This window comes from Elephantulus edwardii, unplaced genomic scaffold (assembly GCF_000299155.1).
Source record: "Elephantulus edwardii isolate Elephantulus edwardi_28Jun2011 unplaced genomic scaffold, EleEdw1.0 scaffold00033, whole genome shotgun sequence".
Taxonomy (NCBI): domain Eukaryota; kingdom Metazoa; phylum Chordata; class Mammalia; order Macroscelidea; family Macroscelididae; genus Elephantulus; species Elephantulus edwardii.
The window spans coordinates 16,624,636-16,638,008 of record NW_006399783.1 but is presented as its reverse complement, the minus strand read 5'-3'; the positions used below and the strand labels follow the sequence as shown (position 1 = coordinate 16,638,008).

General features: G+C 43.5%; 2 pseudogenes; one reads left to right on the top strand and one right to left on the bottom strand.

The window, feature by feature from the left end:
* Nucleotides 1-7,748: 7,748 nt before the first annotated feature.
* On the bottom strand, nt 7,749-8,094 carry LOC102875888 (annotated as a pseudogene).
* A 1,903-nt stretch (nt 8,095-9,997) lies between these two features.
* LOC102845250 lies at nt 9,998-12,381 on the top strand (annotated as a pseudogene).
* The last annotated feature ends 992 nt before the right edge of the window (nt 12,382-13,373 follow it).

The following is a 13,373-nucleotide window of genomic DNA, read 5'->3' as shown; positions in this document are numbered from 1 at the left end:
GATTATCCAGGAGGCTGGGCTTTATGAGAAGAAATGTGGGGTCAGGATTGGTGGAAGATCTATCAACAATCTGTGTTATGCAGATGACACAACCCTGCTTGCTGAAACTGAGGAGGACCTGAAGCACTTGCTGCAGAGGGTCAAGGACTGCAGCCTACAATATGGATTGAGGCTCAATGTCAAGGAGACAAAGATTCTCACCACTGGGCCAATTGGCAGCATCAGGATGGATGGTGAAGAGATTGAGATTGTTCACAATTTTAGTTTGCTTGGCTCCACAATCAACACTCTTGGCACCAGCAGCCAGGAAATTAAAGGTGCATTGCCATGGGAAAGGCTGCTGTTAGGGACCTCTCCAAAGTACTGAAGAGCAATGGTGTCTCTCTGGAGACTAAGAAGCGTCTGATATAGGCCATGGTCTTTGCAATCACTTGTTATGCATCAGAGAGTTGGACAATGACTAGGGAGGATAGAAGGAGAATTGATGCCTTTGAGCTTTGGTGTTGGAGAAGAGTATTGTGGGTACCATGGACTGCTAGGAAAACAAACAGATTTATCCTGGAGAGAGTTAAACTGGGCTGCTTCTTGGAGGCAAGGATTCTTAGGCTTCGTCTGACATACCTTGGTCATGTTGTAAGGAAAGACCAGTCCTTGGAGAGGGACATCATGCTTGGGAGGGTAGAAGGACAGCGCAGAAGGGGAAGGCCCCCTATGAGGCGGATTGATTCAGTGTCTGGGGTAATTGGAATGGGAGTGTCAGAGACAGTGTGATTGGCACAGGACAGAGTTTAGGGCTGTTGTACATAGGATGGCTATGGGTCGCAAGTGGCTCGATGGCACATAACAACAACAACAAGAAGCAATCTTATTTTTCAGAAACAAACATGTTCTGGAGCCAGCAGCTAAATTAGTTTAGCTGAGGGCACAGTATATTAACGTGTTGGACCACTAACTAAAGAGACCAGTGGTTCAAATCTACCAGCTGTCCCGTGGGAGAAAGATGGTCAGTCTCTTCTCAGAAAGACACATAGCTTCAGAAACCTGAGAAAGCCTTACTGTGAGTTGAAGTCAAATCTATAGTCGTGGGTTTCAAAGTTGTTTGATGCAGGAGCAGAAATCAGGTTGCTTTCAATTCTTTTCTTACTAACCAAATGAGCCTCTAATGGGAGATGTCACTTCAGCATTTCTTGAACATTGTCTTTCTTGGTCTTCCTATGGGCTGCTGCATACCGAGAGCCCAGCACAGTATCTTGTATGCTGTAGGGGTCTATGGGTACTTGTTAGTTAACTTAATGAGTAATAATACTTACTTTGACATTTGCAGATGGGTTGGGGTCCAAGGCAGGACACTTGACCTCTGAGGATCCTTTTTCTCCTCTCCAAAATAAAGACAAATTAAAGGTATTGCTGTTGTTGTTAGGAGCCATCGAGTCATAGCAAACCTATGAACAAAGGCCTGAATCCTGTCCTATTCTGTGCCGTCCTCACCACCTCTGGTACACTTGAGCCCATTGCTGCAATCATCAATGAATGTCAGTTCATCTCCTTGAGGGGATCTTCCTCTCTGTCCTTAACCCTCCACCCTCCCAAGTACGATGCACCTTTCCAAGAAAAGGCTTTGTCAGTCTATTATTCACCAGCTCTCTGCTAAGTAACAAGGATTCAGTGGTGAATCCAGCAAGATTTCTACACTCGTGGAGCTGCTATTCCAGTGTAGAAAAGCAGACAATAAGAATTACCAAATAAATTAAGAAAATAAACAAAACAATTGCAGGTTGCTAAACCCATATTTGTTTGCACAACTCTTGTTAGCAAGCCAGATGCATCTCTTGAGATGCTGAGGTGTAAGGATAAGCCACATCCCAGTGAAAATCACAACAGAGACTCATTTACTGCTTTCCTGAAGTGTAGCTCATGGTTGTTTTCCTGACAAAAGAAGCATGTGCTTGTTGCAACAAGTGAAATGTCTTTTTCTTTTCATTTACAAAGAAAATAATTAATAAAGCCACCATGAACACCCCAGGCATCTTCTCAGAAGGCACATTTCCACTTAGTTTTCAAGAATCGTCCAAGTACAAAAACCTTTGTATAGGGATTTTTGTCTTAGGCTGTATTGTTTTCAAAAATAGATTCATACTTAATGCCTGATACTGCAACTTGGATTGTGCACATAATGATGCACCCTAAATATTTTCTCCAGTCAACACATAACATCTTCTTTCCAGTAGTTTCATAACAGTCTCCAAGAGTTGGGCCACTGTCTAGTCTCTTTCAGTCCCTGCTGATAGTTTTGAGGATGGGGTGGGGGATGTCTGTGTGTCTGTGTGTGGTGTCTGCTGCTATAGTCAACCTCTGCCTCAGGGCAACACAAAACACAACAGGACCAGAACTTTGTGATCCAAAGGGTTTTCACTGGCTGAATTTTGGAAGAAGATTACCAGACACTTGGTCCTATCTTAGTCTAGAAGCTCCACTGAAACCTCTCCAGCAACATGGCAACACTTGAGCTTCTGCTGACAGACAGGTGGTGACTACATGTGAAAGGCCCTGGCCAGAAATCAAATTCACACAGAAGGCAAGAATTCTACCACTGAAACACCACGGGTTCACTTGAGGATGTCCCAGTTACAGTGGGGGAAAAAGACAAAACTCAAGTTCCTAAAAAGATCACTCTTACTGGATTAAAAGAGACTAAAGGAATACCATGCAGTGTTTCCTTGTTCTGTTCTGACGACTGCCTCTTGGTCCAAGTACAGGTTTCACATTAGCACAATCAAGTGTTCTGGGATTCCCATTCTTCTCAGTGTCAGCCACAATTTGATATAGTCCACATGGTGAAATGCCTTTGCATAGTCAATGAAGCACAGATAAATATTCCTCTGGTATTCCCTGCTTTCAGCAAAGATCCATCTAACATTAGCTACAATATCCCTAGTACCACGACCCCTTCTAAACCCAGCCTGGACTTCTGGCAATTCTCTGCTGGTGTGCTGTTCCAGTCGGTTTTGGATAGTCTTCAGTAGAATCTTGCTTGCATGTGAAATCACACTCTGTTGGATCACCCTTCTTTGGAATGGGAACAAATATAGATCTCTTCCAGTCAGTTGGCCAAGTGGTTGTTCTCCAGATTTCTTGGTACAACTTGGTGAGCATGTCCAGGGCAACATCTGCTAGTTGGAATATGTCAATTGGTATACCATCTATTCCTGGGGACTTATGTTTTGCTATTTCCTTCAAAGCAGCCTGAACTTCTTCCCTCAGCACCATAGGCTCTAGGCTCTTGCTCATATGTTGTTTCATTAAATTATTTTGCGTCTGCCAATTCCTTTTGATACAGTGACTCAGAAAGTCTTCATACGTTTTCAACATGTATGCAGAACAGATTATCCAGGAGGCTGGGCTCTATGAGGAGAAATGTGGGGTCAGGACTGGTGGATGATCTATTAACAATCTGCATTATATGGATGACACAACCCTACTTGCTGAAACTGAGGAGGACCTGAAGCACTTTCTGCAGAGGGTCAAGGACTGCAGCCTCCAATATGGATTGAGGCTCAGTGTCAAGAAGACAAGATTCTCACCACTGGACCAATTAGCAGCATCAGGATGGATGGTGAAGAGGTTGAAATTGTTCACAACTTTAGTTTGCTTGGCTCCACAGTGAACACTCTTGGCACCAGTAGCCAGGAAATTAAAAGACGATTAAATTAAAATTGCGATGGGAAAGTCTGTTGTTAGGAATCTTTCCAAAGTTCTTAAGAGCAATGGTGTTTCTCTGGAGACTAAGGTGCCTCTGATACTGGCCATGGTCTTAGCAATCACTTGTTATGCATCAGAGAGTTGGACAATGACTAGGGAGGATAGAAGAATTGATGTCTTTGAGCTTTCATGCTGGAGAAGAGTGTTATAACTCAATGGCACATAAAAACAATAACATACTGTAATTGGTGTAGAAGCAGGAGTGACATCCACTTCCTAAACAACATGCCTCTGGAAACTTTATGAACTTTGATAAATGTTGATAGTTGTAGAGGGGCTTCAGGCCTTTTGTTCATAGGGTCACTATGAGTAGTGCTCGACTCGAAGGCAAACAACAACAACATTATTATTAAGGCATCTTGACTGCATGTTCAATTGATTTCAAACTGCAAGAGTTGGTAGAAATTATTTCCTCCTCTTTGGCTCTGGTTTATGGTATATATATTTAAATGACAGTGGTATTAACCAAATTTCCTTGTATGTGTACGGATATTGTTCTGTTGCTCACAATATTGAGTTTCGAGAAGAATCTAGAAATGACCTTTTTAACTTTGAAAGTGACCCTGGTTTTTCTCACCAGCATAGTAGATCATATGATTGTCTGATTCAAAATGTTCCATGCCAATCCAACTCATTTTGCCAATACCTAATATGCCAATATTTATGAGGTACATTTTTTTCTTAACAATGTCCAGTCTTCTTATATTAATATTTTTCACATTCTATGGTCCAATCATTAGTGTCTGCTTATAACTATTCTTCCTCCATTGTTGCAGTCACTGTGTCAGGTTCTCTTCTTGAGGGTCTTCTATTTTTTTTCTGACCCTCTCCTTTTTCCATCATAATGTCTTTTTCCAAGATCTGGACCCTCCTGACAAAAACCCCAAGTATGTAGAAAGAAATTTCACCATTCTTGACTCTAAAGAACACCTACTTGCTCCAAACTGAGGTGTTCTTGCCTTTAAGGAGCATCCTACTTGCTCCAAAATTTTTGTTTGTTCTTTTGGCATCCCATGCTATATGGAATCACATGTCAGTTTGCTGTACTGTGATGACCTGGATGTTGTTATGATGCTGAAAACTATGCCACTGGCATTTCAAACATCAACAAGATCATTCTTGGTAGACAAGTTTTAGCAGAGCTTCGAGACTAAGGCTGACTGAGACACAGGACTGGCCTTCCACTTCTGAAATAAGAACCTTTTGAAAACTTTTATAGATAGCAACAGAATATTGTACAATGTAATGCTCTAAGATGAATTCTTTATATTGAAAGTACTTAAAATTCAACTGGGGAAGGTCTACCTTCCACCTTAAAACTTAAAGTGAATTTTACCTTGGAAATGCAGATGGAGTAAAGCTTTTACCTAACAAAGATTCTTCATTTGCTGAGGTGACAAGACTCAAAATGAGGAACAACAATTTAAAGCATCTATTAATAACTGAAACATGGAATGTATAAAGTATAATTTAGGAAAATAAGTAAAAAATGAAATGAAACCCATAAAAATTAATATTCTTTAGGGGAGAAAAGTGTGCAAAAACAAATATGATGAAGGCAAAGAGTGAAAAGCTGCAGGAGTAACAATAGTCCATGCGAACTCTGCAGAAGGACACTAAAAGATGATATTTCAGCTATCTTGTGAACCATAGGTTAAGAACTGGCAAGATAGAAAAGGTGGAGATAGTCATCACTTCTGTGGAAGTACTTTCAGGGAAATAAAGTAAAACAGAAAACTACAGCATAGGAAAAGGACATCATGCTTGGAGAGATGGATAGTCAGGTAGAAAGATACTCAACAAGATTGACATAGCAATTGCAGCAATGTGCTCAAGTGTGTCAGAGATGATAAGAACGGCACAGGGTTCAGGTCTTTGGTTCAGAGTGTAATTGTAAATCTTATTCAACTTGATAGCACCTAACAAACACAGGGAATAGTGGTACTGAGAAAGAAGGTGTTGTAAAAGGTGGTGTGTTGTGTTGTTGTATACCATCAAGTCAGATCCAATCGATAGTTGACCTTCTGGTGGGTTTTCAAAGGTAGTTAATAACACTGGCAGAGATTGCCCCGCAGAGCAGCTGATGGCATAAAACCCTGTGCTTTCGGAATTGCACCACAGCTGCAGCTTCTTGCCACTAGGCCACCAGCGCTCCCTGTAGAGACAATAAACTGCTTCTGTGGGAAGACCTCTGGCTTTGACCTCTAAAATTTCATTATCTAGGGATGATATAAGGATAATTGATGCGTTTGAGGTGTGGTGTTGGAGACTATTGAGTATACTATGGACTGCGAAGAAAACGAACAGGTTTGTCCTGGAGAGGGTGAAGGCGGCCTGCTCCTTGGAGGCAAGGATTCTGAAGCTTCATCTGACATACTTTGTACATATTGCAAGGAGGAACCAGTCCTTGGAGAAGGACATCATACTTGGGATGGTGGAGGGACAGCGCAGGAGAGGAAGACCCTCCATGAAATGGATTGATTCAGTGACTGGGGTAACGGGGGTAGGTGTGTTGGAGATAGTGAGATTGGCACAGGATAGGGCAGAGTTTAGGGCTGTTGTACACAGGGTTGCTATGAGTTGCAGGCACCTTGACAGCACATAACAACAAAAACAACAACAGGAGTCCATAGGTGGTGCAATTAATTTATTCTGCTCCCATCTAAAAAACTAGAAGTTCTAGTCTGCCCAGAGGCATCTCAGAAGAAGGCTTGGTAATCTGCTTCAAAAAAAAAAATCTCAGCAACAACTCCTTGCCTTTAAGTTGAATCAAAACTGACTCTCTAGTCAATTTTCAGAGGCTATAAACCCACCAGGAAGAGATTTCTCATCTTTCTTCCAGCGAACACCTGGTGGATTTGCACCTTTAGATTGGCAACACAACTCTTTACCCAGAACGCCACCAGGGCTCCAGCCATTGAAAATTCTGTGGAGTAGAGTTCTGTTCTGATATAAATGTGGACACCACAATTTGGGCTTGACTCAATGGCAACTATCTTTCATTGTTTACCTTATTATCTGTGGTTATCTACTGTGACTAACCCTTATTACGGATCCTTCAAAAAGCCCTTAAGGCAACAATGAACCTCCTAAGTCTAAAATTTTAAGAAAATCTTTAAGAGAGAGGTCACTAGGCCTGTCCTGCTTCTCAAAAATTTGCTACAATTCCTAAAAGTTTCTTAACACTAGAGAGAAGCTGTTTCCACTTATGAATCTTAGGAGGGAATAAGGGCTTTCTGCGCTGAGGCCTGGGGTGGGACATAACCATGATTTACACGCCGTAAACTTTTGTGAGTTTTATGCACCTCAGTGGTATAATGTTAAACAGGCTCATGAGGAGTTGGGGCTGGTTGGGGGGTGGAGATGGAGGTGGCTGATGATTGGTGGCTTTTCTGAGCAGCCAGCACTGAAGTTAAGAGAAACAGAAAGCAAGAGAGGAAAAGTAGAACTTTCCTTATTCTCCTGACTCCTCCTCATTCTCCTTGGCATCAAAAGTCATAAATAGCTGAACTACAGGACAAATGTCAGACTATCTACAGTTCTGGATGGGGGCTGTGAGTGGAGACTTCTCTTCTTTCATGTGAGAACCCCAAATTCAATTCCTAATCAGTACACCATCTCAACAACCATCTCTTAGTGAGTGATGACATTTTTGTTGCCATGAACCTACTGAATAGGTTTCAATAGAGCTTCCAGACCAAGACTGATTAGGAAGAAAGACCTGGCAATCTACTTTTGAAAATCAACCGATGACAAACTTATGTCATTGCACTTCAATGCACAACAGATCATGAAGGCCATGGAAGACCAAGCAATGTGTCATGGTATCATGCAAAGTGTGACCACCAGTAGGGTACTGACTCAATGGAGGCTAGCACCAATGGCACCTCTGTTCAGCTGACACATTACGGAGCAATGTAGTTTGTTGTGGTTTCCCCCCCCCGCAAATAAATTCTGGCCAATTTTATTGATGAGAAATATTACAGGATTTATTTTTCACCAGTCTGTTCTGGTATGTTTCTGATAATATCAGAACCACCTGGATCAATGATAATCAATGTGCATACTCTTGTATTATATGTATGCTGTGCCCAGTTCAACATTATTGCCACTGTAGTGATGGACACCAGTTTTAACCAACATGGCGTAGCACTCTATTTTAGGTTTCTTCATGGCTGGGCAGTTGTTGGCGAGGATGACCAACTTGGCTTTTCCTTGCTTGATCATCTTCAGAGTCTGCTTCTACCCCAGCACATATTTCCCACTTTTCATAACAAGTTGGAGCCTTGAATTGATGGACTCCAGGTACTTTTTTGTCTTTTTCGCAGCTACCATCTTCTCGCCTTAGGTGTCAGCCGGCCCTCCACCTAGAGCTGCTGACAAAATGGCCCGGCAGCACTGTAGTTCTTAAGAGAAAAGCTTATCACATGAAATGCATGAAACAACATTTCAGAAAATATAGAAAGATGGAATTCTCCCAGATCATTCTATGAAGTAAATATATCCTTTATACCAAAGCCAGGTAAAGACACCACAAAAATAGAAAACTACAGGCCAATATCTCTCATGAACATAGATGCAAAAATCCTGAATAAAATCCTGGCCAGTATAATCCAACAATGTTGTTGTTATTGTTATGTGCCGTCGAGTCGTTTGCGACTCATAGCGACCCTATGTACAACAGCCCTAAACCCTGCTCTATCCTGTGCCAATCTCATTGCCTCTGACACACCCATACCGATTACCCCAGTCACTGAATCAATCCACCTCATAGAGGGTCTTCCCCTCCTGTGCTGTCCCTCTACTTTACCCAGCATGATGTCCCTCTCTAAAGACCTGTTTCTCCTTACAACATGTCCAAAGTATGTCAGACAAAGCCCCAGAATCCTTGCTTCCAAGGAGCAGCCTGGTTTAACCATCTCTAGGATGAATCTGTTTGTTTTCTTGGCAGTCCATGGTACATTCAATACTCTTCTCCAGCATCACAGCTCAAAGGCGTCAATTCTCCTTCTATCCTCCCTAGTCATTGTCCAACTCTCTGATGCATAACAAATGATTGCAAAAACCATGGCCTGTATCAGGCGCACCTTAGTCTCCGGAGAGACAGTGTTGCTCTTGAGTACTTTAGAGAGGTCCCTAACAACAGACTTTCCCATCACAGTATGTTTTTTTTATTTCCTGGCTACTGGTGCCAAGAGTGTTGACCGTGGAGCCGAGCAAACTGAAGCTGTGAACAATCTCAATCTCTTCGCCATCCATCCTGATGCTACCGATTGGTCCAGTGGTGAGAATTTTTGTCTTCTTGACATTGAGCCTCAGTCCATACTGAAGGCTGCAGTTCTTGACCCTCTGCAGTAAGTGCATGAGGTCCTCCTCAGTTTCAGCGAGCAGGGTTGTGTCATCTGCATAACGCAGATTGTTGATAGATCGTCCACCAATCCTAATGCCACGCTGCTCCTCATAGAGCCCAGCCTCTTGGATAATCTGCTCTGCATACAGGTTGAAAAAAAAATTCACCATGACCAAATGGGATTCATAACAGGTATGCAAGGATGGATCAACATAAGAAAAACAATCAATGTAATTCATCACATTAACAAAGCAAAGAACAAGAACCACACAATCCTATGACTTGATGCAGAAAAGGACTTTGACAAAATTCAACACCCTTTCCTGATTAAAACACTCAACAAAATAGGATTAGAGGGAAATTTCTTCAACATAGTAAAAAGTATATATGCAAACCTGAGAGCCTACATTGTTCTCAATGGAGAGGGATTAACTAGGCAAGAATGCCCACTATCACCTCTCCTATTCAATATTGTATTGAAAGTCTTAGCAATAGCTAAGTGAAGAAAATTGTCAAAGAGGAGGTAAAATTATCTCTATATGCAGATAATATGATAGTATATATACTTAGATAACCCTAAAGACTCAGCAAGAAAACTACTGGACATAGTTGACCAATTCAACAAAGTGGCAGGATACAAGATCAACATACAAAAATCAATTGGATTTTTCTATAGTGACAAAGAAATACAGAATTGGAGCTAAGAAAAACAATACTCTTAACAATAGCTAATCACAAGAATAAATACTTGGGAGTAAACATAACCAGAAGCACAGACGATCTATTCAAACAAAATTACAAAACATTATTACAAGAAACAAAAAGGCCCACACAGGGGTACTGTGAGCTAGCACCTGGCTAGTACCCGGCTGCCTGAAATGGGCCACCATGGCCCTCTGCAGCCCACAGTATATTTTTGGAGACATCAGCCCTGATGAGTTCAGTTCTTTGCGACATCTTGCTCCTCCTTCTAGCTTCCTGCCTACAATGGAGTAGTTTTGTGTGGTGCTCAGGCTGCAGGTAAACTCCTCTATGGGCAAGAATACCAGAGAATTGAGTTTGGAGTTAATAATCAAACCAGAAGACTCTGGGCCCAGAGCCCCCAGCTACAGTATTTCCAGCACACTGAAAGCTCAGACCCCGGAATTTATTCTAGGTTTTCCTGCTTCCAAAAAGACCCCCGATGACGTGGATAAGGATGCAAACTACAGTTCTGAATGCCAGTACCCAGGATCTCCGCTTACTCTGGATAGCAGTTCCAACATGGAGACAGAAGTGTGGGAAAATGATGGGGTCTCTGGTGGTCTCTGACAAAGGGAACGTAAATAGAAGAAGAAAGGACTACCTGGGTATTACAGTTCCTTGAAAGATGGCAGCGATGGCAGCACTCCCACAGAGGCCCTGGTCAACGGTCATGCACACCTGCCTGCCCCAGGCAGAGGAAGCACAGAGGACACAGAGTTCTTGGGCGACGTGCCCCCTTTGGTCACCCCCAGGACTTGTAATAGCCTTGAGGACTACCTAGACTTTGTGGGTGGCTCTCTGCCCAATGGGCCTTTCCCTAGAGCACTGGACAGCCATGCCAGGACTGCTGGGCAGCCAGAGCTGTGCCTCCCTGACTTCGAGCAAGCCTGCTTCCCTGTAGAGGCTGCCAGGGATGGCCTAGCAAGGACAACAGTGGCCCAGCCTTGTGTGGGACTTAATACTACTGAGAACCTTGGTATTGCTAATGGACAAGTACTTGAACCCTCTGGTGCAGACCCAGCTGCCAACGGGATAGAGGTGCACACGGTGGAGAGCACGGACTCTGAACCTGTGCAGCCACCTGCTGACCCCTTGACCTTGGTGGCTGGCTCCACTCCCCCCAGCCAGCCCACCAAGTCATGGGCCAGTCTATTCCATGATTCCAAGCCCTCTTCTTCCTCACCCATGGCTTATGTGGAAACCAAGTATTCCCCACCTATCACATTGTCCCGGTGTCTGAAAAGCAGGTTGAAGTCAGAGATGGGCTTGTTCCCGTTTCGGAGGACCCTGTAGCCATAGAGATCACAGAGTTACTGGAGACTGTAACCCGGATCCATAAACCAGTGTCATTGCAACCCCATGGGCTGATCAATAAAGGAAACTGTGCTACATTAATGCTACCTTGCAGGCATTGGTTGCTTGCCCCTCCCCACCATGTATCACCTGATGTCCATTCCTGTGTATTCCAAAGTGCAGCGGGCTTGAACGTCCACACCCATGATAGATAGCTTTGTTCAATTGATTAGTGAGTTCACTAACATGCCAGTACCTCCAAAACTCAGACAAGCTCTTGGGGATAAAATCGTGAGGGACATCGCCTCAGCGCCACCTTCGAGCCCACGTATAATTATAGACTCATGACGGCCATCAAGTCCAGATTGTCTGAAAAGGGCCAGCAGGAAGACGCTGAGGAATACCTAGGCTTTATTGTCAATGGAATACACGAGGAAATGCTGAATCTAAAGAAACTTATCTCACCAAATAATGAAAAGCTCAGTGTCTCCAATGGATCCCAGAGCCCCTTGGTGAACGACGAGGAGCAGGAAGAACCGGGACAGGGCAGCAAGACCTCGGTCACTCGGCAGGCGGACTTTGTCCAGACGTCCATCACTGACATTTTTGGTGGGCATATCAGGTCTGTGGTTTACCAGCAGAGCTCAAAGGAGTTGGCCACGCTGCAGCCCTTCTTCAAGCTGAAACCGGATATCCAGTCCGACAAGATCCACACTAGTGGCCAGAGAGTCTGTACAGGGCTACACCACAAAAACCAAGCAGGAGGTGGAGATTAAGTCGCCGAGTGACTTTGGAGAAGCTCCCTCCTGTCCTCGTGTTACATCTGAAACGATTCGTTTATAAGAAGACTGGCAGCTGTCAGAAACTGATTAAAAACATTGAGTATCCTGTGGACCTAGAAATCAGCAAAGAACTGCTTTCTCCAGGGGTCAAAAATAAGAACTTCAAATGCCACAGGACCTATAAGACTATTTGCAGTGGTTTACCACCAAGGGAACAGTGCCACGGGCGGCCACTACACCACGGACGTCTTCCAGATTGGCCTGAATGGCTGGCTCCACATCGATGACCAGACAGTCAAAGTGATTACCCAGTACCATGGTGGTAAAAATCCCACGGACGAGCGCACAGCCTACCTCTTCTACTACCACCACGTGGACCTGCTGCAGGCCATGACGTCGCCTGTGCCCACGCAGGTGTTCCTCCTCCCCTCATGTCATGCCACACCATGCTGACTCCGCCCCATGCCCACACTGACTGCCCCACGCTGACTCCACACAGATGCCAACTCCACACAGACACCGACTCCACCCCCACCCTGGGCTGAAGCAGGTGTCTCTGACGCTGACTCCTCCCCTCTACGCTGCAGACCCTGCCCCAAGGCCACTGTGGTGGCCGTGACACCTACCCTCCCTCTCTCTTGTCCCTTCTGCAAAAATGGGCTCGAACTAAAGGAGACGCTGGACTTCGTGCACAACATGGTGCATGTTGACTTTTAACTTCCAGATCTAGATCATTTGGTTGAAAGAGACTCACTTGATTTGGGGAGGAACCAATTCACAAACCCCATGTTTCTGAAATAATGCTGATTCCTGAGATGGAGAAAGGATTTCCATTTGATTTCCAGTCTGATTGCTTAGTATGGTAAGTCCTACACCAGCAACGACACTTATAAATTTGTGCAAAGGAATTTTATCTTTCCCGGAAAAAGAATTTTTAAATTCATCACACTTTTCTCCCTCACCTTTAGTTCTTGATAAATGATTATAAAAAATAATAGAAGCCTTTTATCGGAGGAGAAGGAAATAATTCTTTCCTCAGAAAAGAAACTTGCTTATTTCTAGCGGGGGAAAGCATTTTAGTAATTATGCAATGAGAAACTGCTTCCATACACAATGCTGAGAAAATCCTTGGAGTTAAGATGTTAGGATACGTAGATGGGTGATTGTAACTCTATTGCCATTAAAAGATTTCAAGTTGAAAAAAAAAAGAGAGACCTTGAAAGGTGGAAGAATATCCCTTGCTCATGCATAAGAAGACTCAATATTTTGAAAATGGCAATACTACCAATTTGCACATTCAAAGCAATCCCAATACAAATACCAATTTCCTTCTTCAATGAGATGGAAATGGCAATCTCCAATTTCATTTGGAATTCAAAGAGGCCTTAAATAAGCAAAGCACACCTTAAAAAAATAGAAACAGGGTAGGAGGCATCTCACTCCCT